Source organism: Salvelinus sp. IW2-2015, unplaced genomic scaffold (genome assembly GCF_002910315.2).
Source record: "Salvelinus sp. IW2-2015 unplaced genomic scaffold, ASM291031v2 Un_scaffold3321, whole genome shotgun sequence".
Classification (NCBI taxonomy): Eukaryota; Metazoa; Chordata; class Actinopteri; order Salmoniformes; family Salmonidae; genus Salvelinus; species Salvelinus sp. IW2-2015.
In genome coordinates, this window is record NW_019944605.1 from 1 (window position 1) to 12,197 (window position 12,197).

Here is a 12,197-nt window from a genome sequence, read left to right on the forward strand (position 1 = left end):
TGGCCCTCAGTCCTCCCCATCTACTCTGCCCTCAGTTCCCTACCCCTATCCCTACTCTCTGCCCTCAGTCCTCCCCTCTCTCTGTCCCCTATCTACTATGTGTGGAGAAACGGAGGACACGAGATGACCCTTGTACCGGAAAGACCATCATCCACATCCAAACTGGCTCCCATCCCAGAGGAGGCTCCCGCTGGGTCTACCCCACCAACCACCACCCTCCTGGCCTCCTCTACTCACCATGTGGGCCTGTCTGTCCTCAGTCCCCCTACTACTCTGGCCTCAGAGAGTCCCTGGTTCCCATCCCAGAGAGGCTTTGCTGGGTTCTACCCACAACCACCACCGCTCCTGCGTCCTCTACTCACCGATGTTGCCTGTCTGTCCTCCAGCTCCGAGTTTCAGCTGTGTGTTGTTGGTCTTCACTGGCCAGATCCTGGCTGTTGCCAAAACTCAGGCTGTGGAGTCTCCTTCGACTAGCAGCTCCAGCCTGTCTCTTTCTCTGTAGACTGCTCTCATCTCTTGCCTTCAGCTCCTTAGCACTGCTGAAGGCATTACCTACAACATAAAAACACACTGTGTAACCAAAACACAACACACTCTCATCTCTACCTTGCAGCTCAGCATGATAGATGAAGTCACTACCTACAACATGACAACACAGCTCTCATCTCTACCTTCAGCTCAGCATGATGATGAAGTCACTACCTACACATGACACACACCTCTTCATCTCTACCTTCAGCTCAGCATGATGATGAATCACTACCTACAACACAGCTCTCATCTCTACCTTCAGCTCAGCATGATGATGAAGTCACTACCTACAACACAGCTCTCATCTCTACCTTCAGCTCAGCATGATGATGAAGTCACTACCTACAACACAGCTCTCATCTCTACCTTCACTCAGCATGGATGATGAAGTGCACTACCTACAACACAGCTCTCATCTCTACCTTCAGCTCAGCATGATGATGTAGTCACTACCTACAACATGACAACACAGCTTCTCATCTCTACCTCAGCTCAGCATGATGATGAAGTCACTACCCACAACACAGCTCTTCATCTCTACTTCAGCTCAGCATGATTGATGAAGTCAATACCCTACAACACAGCTCCCATCTCTACCTTTCAGCTCAGCATGATGATGAAGTCACTACCTACAACAAGGGATGGTGAGCGTACGGTAAGAGTGAGTGTATCTGTTAGAGGGGATGTAGCGTACGGTAAGGAAGTGAGTGTATCTGGTTAGAGGGATGGTACTGTAGGGTAAGGAAGTGAGTGTATCTGTTAGAGGGGATGGTACTGGTACGGTGGAAGGAAGTGAGTGTATCTGTTAGAGGGATGGTACTGTATGGTAAGGAAGTGAGGTGTATCTGTAGAGGGATGGTTACTGTACGGTAAGGAAGTGAGTGTATCTTGTAGAGGGGATGGTACTGTACGGAAGGAAGTGAGTGTATCTGTTAGAGGGGATTGGTACTGTACGGTAAGGAAGTGAGTGTATCTGTTAGAGGGGATGGTACTGTACGGTAAGGAAGTGAGTGTATCTGTTTAGAGGGATGGTACTGGACGTAAGGAAGTACGTCCATCTGTTAGAGGGATGGTACTGTACGGTAAGGGAGAGTGTATCTGTTAGAGGGGGATGGTACTGTACGGGAAGGAAGTGAGTGTATCTGTTAGAGGGATGGTACTGTACGGTAAGGAAGTACGTCCACTGTTAGAAGGGATGGTACTGTACGGTAAGGAAGTGAAGTGTATCTGTTAGAAGGATGGTCTGTCGTAAGAAGTGAGTGTATGTGTTAGAGGGGATGGTACTGTACGCGTAAGGAAGTGAGTGTATCTGTTAGAGGGGATGGTACTGTACGTAAGGAAGTGAGTGTATCGTGTAGAGGGGATGGTTAGGGTACGTAAGGAAGTGAGTGTATCTGTTAGAGGGATGGTACGTGTACGGTAAGGAAGTGAGTGGTATCTGTTAGAGGGATGGTTACGGTACGGTAAGGAAGTGAGTGTATCTGTTAGGAGGGGATGGTGACTGTACGGTAAGGAAGTGAGTGTATCTGTTAGAGGGGATGGTAGCGTACGGTAAGGAATGAGTGTATCTGTTAGAGGGGATGGTAGTGTACGGTAAGGAAGTACGTCCATCTGTTAGAGGGGATGGTACTGTACGTAGGAAGTGAGTGTATCTGTTAGAGGGATTGGTACTGTACGGTAAGGAAGTGAGTGTATCTGTTAGAGGGATGGTAGTGTACGGTAAGGAAGTACGTCCAATCTGTTAGGGGGATGGTACTGTACGGTAAGGAGTGAGTGTATCTGTTAGAGGGATGGTATGTTACGGTAAGAGAGTGGAGTATCTGTTAGAGGGATGGTACTGTACGGTAAGGAAGTACGTCCATCTGTTAGAGGGATGGGTACTGTACGGTAAGGAAGTGGGTATCTGTTGAGGGGATGGTACTGTACGGTAAGGAAGTGGAGTGTATGCTGTTAGAGGGGATGGTACTGTACGGTAAGGAAGTGAGTGTATCTGTTAGAGGGGATGGTACGTTACGGTAAGGAAGTGAGTGTATCTCTTTAGAGGGGATGGTACTGTATTGGTAAGGAAGTGAGTGTATCTGTTAGAAGGGATGGTACGGCTACGGTAAGAAGTGAGTGTATCTGTTAGAGGGGGATGTGACTGTACGGTAAGGAGTGGAGTGTATCTGGTAGAGGGATGGGTACTGTACGGTAAGGAAGTGATTGTATCTGTTAGAGGGATGGTACTGTATGGTAAGGAAGTGAGTGTATCTGTTAGAGGGGATGGTACTGTACGGTAAGGAAGTGAGTGTATCTGTTAGAGGGGACGGTAGGGTATGGTAGTGTATGATACTGTATACCAGGGAAACTTTGAAGGGGTGGGGACCACAACGATCTGAACTCATCATGAGGGGCAGCAGTTGGTCTGTGTACCCACATCCAGACACAGTATGAGGTCAAACTGTAAATATGTTTTTACACATTTTTACAAATTAATAAAAAATGAAAAGCTTAAGTATCTTGAGTCAATAAGTATTCAACCCTTTTGTCATGCCATAGTCTTGACTAAATAAGCTCAGAAGTCAAATAATAAGTTGCATGGACTATGTGCAATAATAGTGTTTAACATTACTTGTTGGGTTTCTACATGATTCCATGTGTTATTTCATAGTTGTGATGTCTTCTCTATTATTACACAATGTAGATGTCACGACTTCTGCCAAAGTCGGTTCCTCTCCTTGTTCGGGCGCTGTTCGGCGGTCGACGTCACATGCCTTCTAGCCATCACCGATCCATTTTTCATGTTCCATTTGTTTTGTCTTGTTTTCACGCACCTGGTTTCAACTCCCTAATTACATGTTGTATATTTTCCCTCTGTTTCCCCCATGTCCTTGTCGGGAATTGTTTATTGTAGTGCGTGTGCTTTATGTGACTGGTGCCATACGGGCTTTGTGCCCAGGTGTTTTGTTATGTACATTAAACCGGCTCCGGCTATTTACCAAGTTCTGCTCTCCTGCGTTTGACTTCCCTGCCCCCAGTTACGCAACGCTGACAGTAGAAAATAGTAAATATAAAGAAAAACCCTGGAATGAGTAGGTGTGTCCAAATCTTTGACTGGAACTGTATATATAGATATCTGCATAAGTATATGATATCTGTAGAGGTAGAGGTGTACGACATGTGTAAATGTGTATGATATAGGTAGAGGTGTATGACATATGTAGAGGTAGAGGTGTATGATATATGTAGAGGTAGAGGTGTATGACATATGTAGAGGTAGAGGTGTATTATATCTGTAGAGGTAGAGGTGTATGACATCTGTAGAGGTAGAGGTGCATGATATCTGTATAGCCAGGTACCTGAGATGGCAGCTAGCTTAGCTTCATGGAGAGCCAGGAGCTGAGTCTCTGTCTCACTGACTTTCCTTCTCAGACTTCCTCCCAACCTCTGACTCATCACTACCTAGAGAGGGATGAAGGAAAGAAGGAGGGAGGATTAGATGACACACTAATCATTATAGTACAGTATATAACACCTTCCTAATATTGAGTTGCACCTCTTTCTAACCTCAGAACAGACTCAATTTGCCAGGGCATGGACTCTACAAGGTGTTCGAAAGCATTCTACAGGAATGCTGGTCCATATTGATTCCAATGCTTCCCACAATTGTGACTCCTTTCAGGAAACTAGGAGCATGTCACATGTCACTACTTCACAGGAGAGCCATTTGAATGTAAACTTTATTTTTATCAAAATTCATTTTTTAGCAGAAATACCTTCTGGAACATGTGAGCTTTCATGTGCCTTAATTACAAACTTGTATGCCATCTGTAAATACGAATACATTTGTTATATTACAAGCTACAGAAAAAGTCAGCAACCTTCTCGCTAGCCATGATTGGCTGAGAGAATGAGTGGGCTGGACATGCCGAGACATGAGTTCGGATTGGTCTGCCATACTGCACGTGTCTGTCTATTTAAGCTGGTCAGTGTGTGTAGGTAATCCTGTCTAAAGCAGATTTTAAACATATATATCACGTAGTAGAACTGCATCAGTGTTGCTCTCCACTTTCTGGAGGACCGAGTTTTGAAATCAGTGGATTTAGAGTCTGATAGATAAAGAGATGGAGAAAACACCTGTCTCTGGATTACATCTTCAAACTAAGGGCAACAATGGCATCCGTGAGAGGGAGATACGTCCAACCATGATGTATATGGGTAAGATAATCTAGCTAGCTACATTTTCAGACATTATCCGTTTCTAATTTTGACAAAGTCGTTTTTATTTCAAGTCAAAGTGTACTGTTAGCTAGCTAGCTAACGTTAGCTGGCTGGCTTGCTAGCTAACGTTACGTGTATGATCTTATCTGAGTGTGCCAGAGTGCAGAATAACTGACACATTTACGAATGCTCAACATGGCTGGTGTCAGCAAACATTTGAAAACAAACGTAAATTGTTGCCAGCAGCACAGTTTCAGTCACCAACTCTCTGGTTAACATAAAAACAGCCGAACCAACTCTGCTAGGGCGAGTAAAATGGTCAGTGAGCTGTTCTCTCATTTGTGTCTGGAATTAGCTAGCAAGCTAGCCAACATTAGCCAGTTAGTTTGGGTGCTTGACTGCTGTTGTTAGGACAGAACGCTCGGACCAACCCTTAACGAGATGGGTGGGGCTAAAGCTTAAGAGGGCATGAAAAGTGCTGAACAAAGAGGAGACTCTCCAGTAGGTACCAAAACATACAAAGGCCATTTTCTTAAAAGTGGGGTTACAAGTTTATCAACTTTCAAAGCAGAATTAATTTCCCATTGTTTCCTCAAATGCAGTGTCTGATATACCATGTTGAAGCTCTGAGTCTCTGCTTTTATCCAATGTAAAAAACACAATTTCTAATTTTGCTACGTAAGACTAAATCAAGGCGGTCGGTCACAATTGTGCCAAGTTGGCTGGATGTCCTTTGGGTAGTGGACCATTCTTGATACACACGGGAAACTGTTTAGTGTGAAAAATCCAGCAGCGTTGCAGTTCTTGACACAAACCGGTGAGCCTGGCACCTACTACCATACCCTAATTAAAGGCACTTAAATATTTTGTCTTGCCCATTCACCCTCTGAATGGCACACACACACAATCCATGTTTAAATAGTCTCAAGGCTTATAAATCCTTCTTTAACCAGTGTCCTCCCCTCCATCTACACTGATTGAAGTGGATTTAACTAGTGACATCAATAAGAGATCATATCTTTCACCTGGATTCACCTGATCAGTCCATATCATGGAAAGAGCAGGTGTTCATAATGTTTTATACACTCATTATAGAGAGCTCACTATACAGACTTTACACAGAGGAGGAAGGAGTAGTGATTGAGAACAAACCAATACAGCCTTTTAAAACCAGCTCTGCTGCTTTGGACACTAGGAACAGATTCTCTTGATCATCTTCATATCCATTCCTGAATATTGTGTTCTGTGATCATTAGAACTGATTCACTTTGAATGCAAGAAGGTACATTTCCAACATGCACTTCTCTTCACTTCCTGTTTCTGTGTAACTGTTCTAACCTCCTCTGCTGTACTTTACTGTCCTCTGCTGTACTTTACTGTCCTCTGCTGTACTTTACTGTCCTCTGCTGTACTTTACTGTCCTCTGCTGTACTTTACTTGGTTACTCAGTAACTATCATCCTGAGGGCTGTTGTTACCCAGTAACTATCATCCTGAGGGTCTGTGTACCCCAGTTAAACTAGCATCTGAGGGTTCCTGTGTTACCCCAGTTAAAAACTATCATCCTGAGGGTCTGTGTACCCAGTTAAACTATCATTAACCTGAGGGTCTGTGTTACTCAGTTAAAACTATCATCCTGAGGGGTCTGTGTTACCCAGTTTAAACTATCATCCTGGGAGGGTCTGTGTTACCCAGTTAAACTATCATCCTGAGGTGTCTGTGTTTACCCAGTTAAACTATCATCCTGAGGGTCTGTGTTACCAGTTAAAACTTATCATCCTGAGGGTCTGTGTTACCCAGTTAAAACTATCATCCTGAGGGTCTGTGTTACTCAGTTAAAACTATATCCATGAGGGCTGTGTTACCCAGTTAAAACTATTTCATTCCTGAGGGTCTGGTGTTTTACCCAGTTAAACTATCATCCTGAGGGTCTGTGTTACTCAGTTTAAACTATCATCCTGAGGGTCTGTGTTACCAGTTAAACTATCACCTTGAGGGTCTGTGGTACCCAGTTAAACTATCCATCCTGAGGGTCTGTTGTTAACCAGTTAAAACTATCATCCTGAGGGTCTGTTGTTACCCAGTTAACTATCATCCTGAGGGTTCTGTTTACTCAGTATAAACTATCATCCTGAGGGTCTGTGTTACTCAGTAAACTATCACTCCTGAGGGTCTGCTGTTACTCAGTTAAACTATCATCCTGGCAGCGCTGTTCTGTTACCAGGTTAAAAACTATCATCCTGAGGGTCTGTGTTACTCAGTTAAAACTATGCATCCTGAGGTCGTGTTTTACTCAGTTAAAACTATCATCGCTCGCTTTTACAGGATTATAACTTTCCTGAGGCGGTCTGTGCTTCCTTAACTAACATCCTCCACAGGTTTTCACTTTCCTCCCTTAACTCGAGAATAGTCAAAACCACAGCGACCGCTTCAGGCATGAGCTCGAATTTACAGCTGCAGTAACCAGAACAGCGCTGCCAGGATGATAGTTTAAACTTTGAGTAACACAGACCCTCAGGATGATAGTTTAACTGAGTAACACAGACCCTCAGGATGATAGTTTAACTGGGTAACAGAACACGCAGCGGTAGACCAGGATGATAGTTTAACTGAGTAACACAGACCCTCAGGATGATAGTTTAACTGATAACACAGACCCTCAGGATGTAGTTAACTGAGTAACACAAGACCCTCAGGATGATAGTTTAACTGGGTAACACAGACCTCAGGATGATAGTTTAACTGGGTAACACAGACCCTCAGGATGATAGGTTTAACTGGGTTAACACAGACCTCAGGATGATAGTTTAACTGAGTAACACAGACCCTCAGGATGATAGTTTAACTGAGTAACACAACCCTCAGGATGATAGTTTAACTGGTAACACAAGACCCTCAGGATGATAGTTTAACTGATAACACAGACCCTCAGGATGATAGTGTTAACTGAGTAACAACAGACCCTCAGCGATGATAGTTTAACTGGAGTAAACACAGGGACCCTCAGGATGATAGTTAACTGAGTAACACAGACCCTCAGGATGATAGGTTTAACTGGGTAACACAGACCCTCAGAGATGATAGTTTAACTGGGTAACACAGACCCTCAGGATGATAGTTTAACTGGTAACACAGACCCTCAGGATGATAGTTTAACTGAGTAACACCAGACCCTCAGGATGATAGTTTAAACTGGTAACACAGACCCTCAGGATGATAGTTTAACTGGGTAACACAGACCCTCAGGATGATAGTTTAACTGGGTAAACACAGACCTCAGGATGATAGTTTAACTGGGGTAACACAGACCCTCAGGATGATAGTTAACTGAGTAACACAGACCCTCAGGATGATAGTTTACTGGTAACACAGACCCTCAGGATGATAGTTTAACTGGGTAACCACAGACCCTCAGGATGATCGTTAAACTGAGTAACACAGACCCTCAGGATGATAGTTTAACTGAGTAACACAGACCCCAGGATGATAGTTTAACTGGTAACACAGACCCTCAGGATATAGTTTAACTGAGTAACACAGACCCTCAGATGATAGTTTAACTGACGTAACACAGACCCTCAGGATGATAGTTTAACTGGAGTAACACAGACCCTTAGGATGATAGTTTAACTGAGTAACACAGACCCTCAGGATGATAGTTTAACTGAGTAACACAGACCCTCAGATGATAGTTTTAACTGAGTAACACAGACCCTTAGATGATAGTTTAACTGAGTAACACAGACCCTCAGGATGATAGTTTAACTGAGTAACACAGACCCCCAGGATGATAAGTTTAACTGGTAACAGAACAGCGCTGCCAGGATCCTAACATAACTGTATATGTCTTTTATTCTTTCTGTTTGACGTGTTAAAAAGGGAAGAGGTGGAGAGTGATGGAGGGGAAGGGCTGAACCGTCCAGGGTCCACTGCAAAGGAGAGAGTGTTTGCTGCAGGAGAAACGCATGGTGGAGGTGAGTAGATTTAGTTAAGTAGCGATTACTGAAAATAACAAGGCCTTTTGGACACCTTTGGACTGTTTTGAATTCAATCACATCGATTTGTGCAATGCCCCCAATACATTCTATTTGTGTACACTCAACAATTCTACAGTTAAGAGCATTCTACAATGAAGTAGTTAGATAGGCCTACAGCAGAAAAACTACAGGAAAATACCAGTGTGCCAATGAAGAATGTCCCATGCCCTGTAATAGATCCTGTCTACACTGGTTTAATGAAGAATGTCCCATGCCCTGTAAATAGATCCTGTCATACACTGGTTTAATGAAGAATGTCCATGCCCTGTAAATAGATCCTGTCATACACTGATTGAATGAAGAATGTCCATGCCTGTAAATAGATCCTGTCATACACTGATTGAAGTGAAGAATGCCCATGCCCTGTAAATAGATCCTGTCATACACTGTTTAATGAAGAATGTCCATGCCCTGTAAATAGATCCTGTCATACACTGGTTTAATGAAGAATGTCCCATGCCCTGTAATAGATCCTGTCATACACTGGTTTAATGAAGAATGTCCCATGCCCTGTAAATAGATCCTGTCAACACTGGTTGAATGAAGAATGTCCCATGCCCTGTAATAATCCTGTCATACACTGGTTGAATGAAGAATGTCCCATGCCCTGTAAAAGATCCTGTTATACACTGGTTTAATGAAGAAATGTCCCATTTCCTTAAAAATGTTGAATTGAGATCCAGTAGAAGTGCTGATCTAAGATCAGTCTTCTGTCTGTATAATCATATTTATTTATTACTAGAAGTCAGAACTGCATCCTAGATCAGGTCTTCTGTCTGTATAATCATATTTATTATTATCTAGAAGTCAAACTGATCCTAGATCAGGTCTTCCTGTCTGTATAATCATATTATTATTATCTAGAAGTCAGAACTGATCCTAGATCAGGTCTCCTGTTCGTATAAATCATATTTATTATTATCTAGAAGTCAGAACTGATCTAAGATCAGGTCTCCTGTCTGTTATAATCATATTTATTATTATCTAGAAGTCAGAACTGATCCCTAGATCAGCACTCCTACTCTGAGAAGACTCTTTACGAACGCTCTCTGCCCTCGGGCCTACCCCCAGGCGGAGATGGCAGAGTTGCAGTGGAGACTAGGAGAGCTGCAGTCTCGGAGTTGCAGCCTGGAGCACCAGATCCAGCAGGAAGAGGAAGATCTACAGACAGAGGAGGTTGAAGGACCCGCCCTGCGCAGCTGTAGCCACACCCAGCTCAGAGACATGGGCAATGCCCTCAACGTCCTGTGACATCACAGAGCAGGACCAGGATTCGTGTCTCTCCCCCTGAAGCCATACTCAGGTCAGTACTATTCCTAATCCTAACTCTCCAGGATCACTGTCTGTCCCCTGAAGCCATACTCAGGTCAGTACTAATCCTAATCCTAACTTCTCCAGGATCACTGTCTGTCCCCCTGAAGCCATATTCAGGTCAGTACTAATCCTAATCCTAACTTCTCCAGGATCACTGTCTGTCCCCCTGAAGCCATATTCAGGTCAGTAACTAATCCTAATCCTAACTTCTCCAGGATCACTGTCTGTCCCCCTGAAGCCATATTCAGGTCAGTACTATTCCTAATCCTAACTTCTCCAGGATCACTGTCTGTCCCCCTGAAGCCATATTCAGGTCAGTACTAATCCTAATCCTAACTTCTCCAGGATCACTGTCTGTCCCCCTGAAGCCATATTCAGGTCATACTATTCCTAATCCTAACTTCTCCAGATCACTGTCTGTCCCCCTGAAGCCATATTCAGGTCAGTACTATTCCTAATCCTAACTTCTCCAGGATCACTGTCTGTCCCCTGAAGCCATATTCAGGTCAGTACTAATCCTAATCCTAACTTCTCCAGGATCACTGTCTCTCCACATGTGGGGTCCCCTGAGAAAAACCTTTACTAATCTTATCAAACCAAGTTAGGAATTTAAAAAATAAGAAAATATGTTTCAATATGAACATCTCCACAGGACCTATCTTCCCTATAGGTCTACATTAAAAATACAACCAGTCTTCCTCTTCCCTTGCAGGAACACTGAGTCTGTCCATAACATTCCTCCTGTCTTCCTCTTCCCTTGCAGGAACACTGAGTCTGTCCATAACATTCCTCCTGTCTTCCTCTTCCCTTGCAGGAACACTGAGGTTGTCCATAACATTCCTCCTGTCTTCCTCTTCCCTTGCAGGAACACTGAGTCTGTCCATAACATTCCTCTGTCTTCCTCTTCCCTTGCAGGAACACTGAGTCTGTCCATAACATTCCTCCTGTCTTCCTCTTCCCTTGCAGGAACACTGAGTCTGTCCATAACTTCCTCCTGTCTTCCTCTTTCCCTTCAGGAACACTGAGTCTGTCCATAACATTCCTCCTGTCTTCCTCTTCCCTTGCAGGAACACTGAGTCTGTCCATAACATTCCTCCTGTCTTCCTCTTCCCTTGCAGGAACACTGAGTCTGTCCATAACATTCCTCCTGTCTTCCTCTTCCCTTGTAGACTCCAGGATCAGAACAAACACTGAGTCTGTCCATTAAAGATGCTACGGCTAAAGTAAGGTTATTTTTATATTGACATTTTAGACATTTAGCAAACACTCTTTACAGAGTGACACAGTTTCAGTTGCAGTCACCACGACCCCTACTTTGTGCATGGCAACTCAACCATTCCTCCCAGAGTAGTCCATATTTACAGATTGCTTTATGAACGCTGTGTGAACGCTGTGTGAACGCTGTGTGAATGCTGTCTGAGCACTGTGAACTCTGTGTGAACTCTGTGTGAACACTTCTGAACGCTGTGTGAACGCTGTGTGAACGCTATCTGAACGCTGTGTGAATGCTGTGTGAATGCTGTGTGAACGCTGTGTGAACGCTGTCTGAACGCTGTGTGAATGCTGTGTGAACGCTGTGTGAACGCTATCTGAACGCTGTGTGAATGCTGTGTGAACGCTGTTGTGAACGCTATCTGAACGCTGTGTGAATGCTGTCTAAACGCTGTCTAAACGCTGTCTAAACGCTGTCTGAACGCTGTCTGAACGCTGTGTGAACGCTGTGTGAACGCTGGGTGAACGCTGTGTGAACGCTGTGTGAACGCTGTGTGAACGCTGTGTGAACGCTATCTGAACGCTGTGTGAACGCTATCTGAATGTAAATTGTTTCTGAATAGTGAATGAACACAGAGATGTGAACTGACTGATCTTGGCTCCAGATACTAGAGAAGCTTTCCGGCTAGATACAGTATATTAACACTATAGTACGAATGGAAATGTCAGTCTCTGTTTATCAACTAGATACAGTATATAACACTGTTGTACCAATGGAAATGTCATCCTATTCTCTATTTCATCCTATTCTCTAATTCATAAAGAGTAAAAGTACAGCAGCAGGAAAGTAAAGTACAGCAGAGGAAAGTAAAGACAGCAGAGGACAGTAAGGCGGCGGAGGGGG

General features: G+C 43.9%; 1 long non-coding RNA gene across 1 annotated transcript; it reads left to right on the forward strand.

Annotated features, from left to right (window-relative positions):
- The first annotated feature begins 8,615 nt into the window (after positions 1-8,615).
- Positions 8,616-11,307, forward strand: LOC112075652 (uncharacterized). Its single transcript, XR_002895020.2, has 3 exons — positions 8,616-8,704; positions 9,839-10,070; positions 11,251-11,307. It is a non-coding gene; the product is annotated as an uncharacterized lncRNA (long non-coding RNA).
- Positions 11,308-12,197: the final 890 nt, after the last annotated feature.